The following is a 4,688-nucleotide window of genomic DNA, read 5'->3' as shown; positions in this document are numbered from 1 at the left end:
ATACATTGCCTTGTACACTTAATAATCATCAGCTGTGATTATCATTATCATTACCATACTGTGTGTGGCTGTTTTAATGTTTTAACAAGCCAGTATTATTTTGAGACATATAAATGTAGCAACTTAGGGGCACCTGGGTGGCTCAGTCGGTTAAGTGTCTGACTCTTGATTTCAGCTCAGTTTGATCTCATGGTTCGTGAGATCAAGCCCCGTGTTGGGATCCATGCTGAAAGCCTGGAGCCAGCTTGGGATTCTCTCTCTCCCTCTCTCTCTGTCTCCCCCCTCTCCCAAAATAGATAAAGAAACTTCAAAAAAAAAAAAGACTGTAGCAATTTAAAATATTAAGCAAGTAGATTTATTTATATGAAGGGAGATTTCTTCACATGTACAGGTACTAAATGTTTAAACTGTGTTTATCAAAAATGAAATAAACTGATATATCAATTGATCAATGAATGAATACATAAACATAACGAGAAAAATGTTAACGTGCTTATCATTACATGCCAAATTTATATCGATTTTCTTGTTCTGAATATCAGGAACTTCCAATCTTTTCTCAGCTAGCTAAGTTCTTTAGGATTCAGATAAACATGATATATGTTAGGAAAGAAAAATCTCATTGTTAGAAAACTCATTGTATTAAAAAAAAAGAGGTATCTCAGTTTTATAGCATTCATGTCAGGATTAGAATACCTGCACCAGAAGCAGGCACACATTTTTCAAATGTCCTGCTTCGTAGATGAAAAGTCTGCAAAGTAATGGCCTCTTTTACCCCCATTCTTCATTCTCCTGATAGGTAAGGTCCTGTAACCTGCTGACACTTGCCTGATTCCCTTCAGTAGTATTTCAAATTTACCAGCTATCATTAATCAGTAGGTACCCCCGGTTAAGTGTTCCAAATCATAATGATGGAGAATTCATATTCTTTTAGGACATACCAGATTGGGGATTCATAATACCAGAATGTGCCTGACCCAGGCTCTACACAGGTCACAAAATCTGAGCTTCTTCTATGTTCTGAGTGTCCCACAGAGGGCAATTCTTATGCTCTTAGAGTCCTTGTAATTACTGAGTTGATTCACACCTTTCATTCTCTTCAATTCTAGTTCTCTTCTTTGAGAGATGTCATTGTCATGAACAAGACAGCCCATGGCAAAGGCACCATTGCCCCTACCAAAGCTGCCAATACCTAACACCACAAGTTTTGCATCCCTGTGAATGCAACACTGCTGGTTGTACCTTGCATCTCCAAGGTATGGCTAAGAATGTTGAAACAACATTCTCTATTATAAACCTCTGTAAACAGATTGGCTCAGAGGTCAGTCTGAATGCTGGTTATTCCACAGTTCTAATAACCCCTGCCTAATTGTGACCCACAATTTTTAGAACTTTTCTATTTCTTGACTTTCTCTCACTTAAGAATAAATTACTTGTGGGCAGCTTCTTAATCGCTCTTATAATAGTTTCCTAACTTTCACCTTCATTACCACCAATCCCAGCCAACTGGCATACCAGACATTTCTGATTATCAGGGAACATCTAACTGACATTCATTATAGATGTTCCTAAAATTAAGCCACAGTCACATAAATTAGAATTATCCAAAAGCCCAGCTATCAGTACAATCTTAAACTCCATCAGTGTAATTTGAGTTATAAAATGCACAGACATGAGTGGTGTGGTTATTTATTCATTCTGGTGTGGTGTACCAGAAAGAACATTGAAGTGAAAATCAAGAAATGGATTAGGGCTTGTTGGTCCCTGAATGAGCTTTATAAGCTATAAGCTTGGGCAAGTCTCAAAATTCCTAGCTCATATGAAAAATTAGGGCGTTGAACTCAAAATCTCTAAGGTTTCTTCCAAGGTTCCTTTCAGACCCAAATGAAAACACTTTAGTGGGACCTGTTTTAAGAATCAACAGAGAGAAGGTGCTTGACAATAGAACTTGGGCTCTGTCATTTAATACTGGAACACCAGTTTGCACAATCTGCGTTAGCATACCCAGAAGAGGAAGCCCATCAGGCAGATGTTGTACGGCACACTTTCAGATTTTTGTTTCAAAGCTTGTAGGAGGAAACAGGCTTTAACATTGCTTTCAAGTTATATTTATATCTATTCAGGAGAAAATAGGTCTTCAAAAGAATACTCAAGTCTGAACTGTCACAATGCAATTTAGGAAAGATTGCAAGTAAAATAGTTCAAGAATACAATATAAAGTAGAGAGTCAAATTCAGAGAAGAAAAGAGACATTTACAAGTTTAGCAAGAACACTCGGCCACTATTTATTCAAGGAATATAAATCTTTTGAGAAAACTCCCACTGAGATTCAAATTATATAAGGAGAAAGAAGGAGAATATATCAGTTATTTAAGGCAGTGTTACAAAGGTAAAAGCAAATGGCAGTACAAAATGGCGGTGTTGGTAATGGTATTATGTAGGTTATGTAATTTTTTTTCTAGCCTCTACTACTAGATTTGAAAGTAAAAGTGTAATTACAATTCGAGTTGAAGAATGAGAAAATTTCCTACCTGGAAAAAAGATTAATCTCTCTTTAATTGACTCTTTGATCAGAATAAAGATTTATAAGAAGAAAATGCAATATGCCTCTGATAAGGAATTAGGAATGATGAATGGGGGAGTCATTAGCATTATGGGGATTCCAGGAAAGCATATGCTTCATGATGAAGTAAACTTTATTGGAGCAAGTTAATTGAAGAAGTGAACTTGTTGGATAGATTTGAATTTATTTGCAAAGTACTTCTTAAACTTTACAGTAACAAAATCCCAGTTCTCACGTTGTTACAACAGCAATTTAGAACAAGTTCATCTTGTCTTTATTAGGTACTTGACAAAAGCTCAGGGTAGCCTGTAACGCTCCGTAAAAGCAGGGAGAATTTTGTTTATATTTTCCATAAAGGTCTCAGCCCACTATGAATGCTAAGTGGATGCTAAATCCTAGTCATGAAAATGCCTCTCTAATGAGTACTAAAGAATTCCCAGAGTAAGATAATGTCTTTGTAACCAGTGTCAAAAATCAACCTTTCTTGCTTTTGCGACAGACTTGTTCTCAGAAGCTCTCTGCCCATCATCTTTTATCATCCACAGACCAGGTATTCAGTAAATGTGGATTAAATTAATTAGAGACTTTTGTTGAAATTAGATGGTCCAGCAAAGAGAAGTCTTAGTAGAACTCAGATTTCCAGCTCTATATTAGCATAATGAAAAGTTGTGTGTGTGTGTGTGTGTGTGTGTGTGTGTGTGTGTTTAATGTTATGGCAAAATAATAGTAAAATTCCAGCTCCAGATTCATGGACAATCATTACAATCATTCCCCTGCACACAGTCTCAACTCGCACCCCCCCCCCCAACCTTTTTGTTTCTTTATTCTACTTAATTTACAATGCTAGCCCTGGTTAAATTTTACCTTGCATCTTCGCCAACACAGCTAAATATGATTGGAGACTAGAAGCTATGCTGGCTGGTCTCATTTTAAATTCATGATCACTAACATCAAGTGGGCCCTAATACTGCCCAGTGATCAGAGCACATTTTCCTGGTCTAATGGTTTCCCCTCTCTCCCAGAAAACTATATCATACTTTGTTTTCTCTCCGCAAGCATCCCACATAATGGTTCCCAATCTTATTTTCTGCTGATGACCTTGTGTGCTGTTTCACTTAGAAAATTAACAACAGTCTCACCATTACATGTCCTCACAAAGTGGCATCAGTTCAACATATTCTGCCATCTCTCCTAACACCGGTGGTAAAAATTTCCCCTCAAGGACATTGCTCTGGCATTTCTCTCTCAATCCTGCAACATTTTTTTCTCTCTCTATTGCATCATTCTTATCAGCATACAGAGATACAGTTACTTGTCCCATCTTAGAAAACAAAAACAAAACAATACAAAAGTCTCTCTACTTCTCTTCATCCTGCTCATCCAGATGTACTCACTCTTTCTCTTTGCCTTATAACAGCAAACCTCCTTGAAAGAACTGTCTATGCTTACGTCTCTAACTCCTCTTCTCCATTTTCCTTTGAACCAAGTCCAAAGAGGTTTTTGCCTCTACCACTCCTTGGAGCTACTTTGTAGAGGTCACTATGACTTTCATGTTGTGAAGTCCTCTGATCAATTTAGTCCTCCTCTGACTTGACCTGCCAGCATCACTTGACTGTCACCCCATCCTTCATCTTTATTTACTTTCTTCCTTTGCCCTGACTCTCATCACGTCACTTCTATCTCATGGGCCTTTCTTCCTCAGTCTTCTTCCCTGGTTTATTTTCTTCCTTCCAGTCGCTTAAAGTAGGAGTGTCCCAAGGTATAATCTCTAAGACTCTTTCTTGGTAGTCACTGATGACTATCAAATATCAGTCTCTGTCATCCTTAAAAAGGGGACATACTAATCTTCTCTATTTCGTTCCAGTTTTAGTGTATGTACTGCCGAAGTGAGTGCTCAAATGTCTGTCTCTGGAATGACAATCTTACCTAACTCCAGACTCATACACAGAACTGCCCACTTGATATGTCTATGTATGTGTCTAATTGGCATTTCAAACTTAACATCCCACAAACCAAAGTCTTAATTTCTGTCACTTCTGCTCACTGCCAAATCTGCTTGCTTAGTTTCCTGAACAAAAATTTTGGAATCATTCTTGACTGCTCTATTTATCTTGCACTGTACAGT

General features: G+C 37.6%; 1 non-coding gene across 1 annotated transcript; it reads right to left on the bottom strand.

Moving 5' to 3' along the window:
* Positions 1–4,348: 4,348 nt before the first annotated feature.
* On the bottom strand, positions 4,349–4,457 carry LOC115513194. The gene has a single exon (XR_003968608.1). It is a non-coding gene; the product is annotated as a U6 spliceosomal RNA (small nuclear RNA).
* Between the last annotated feature and the right edge of the window lie 231 nt (positions 4,458–4,688).

This window comes from Lynx canadensis, chromosome B1, assembly GCF_007474595.2.
Source record: "Lynx canadensis isolate LIC74 chromosome B1, mLynCan4.pri.v2, whole genome shotgun sequence".
NCBI lineage: Eukaryota > Metazoa > Chordata > Mammalia > Carnivora > Felidae > Lynx > Lynx canadensis.
This window is presented reverse-complemented; position numbering and strand designations above follow the sequence as displayed.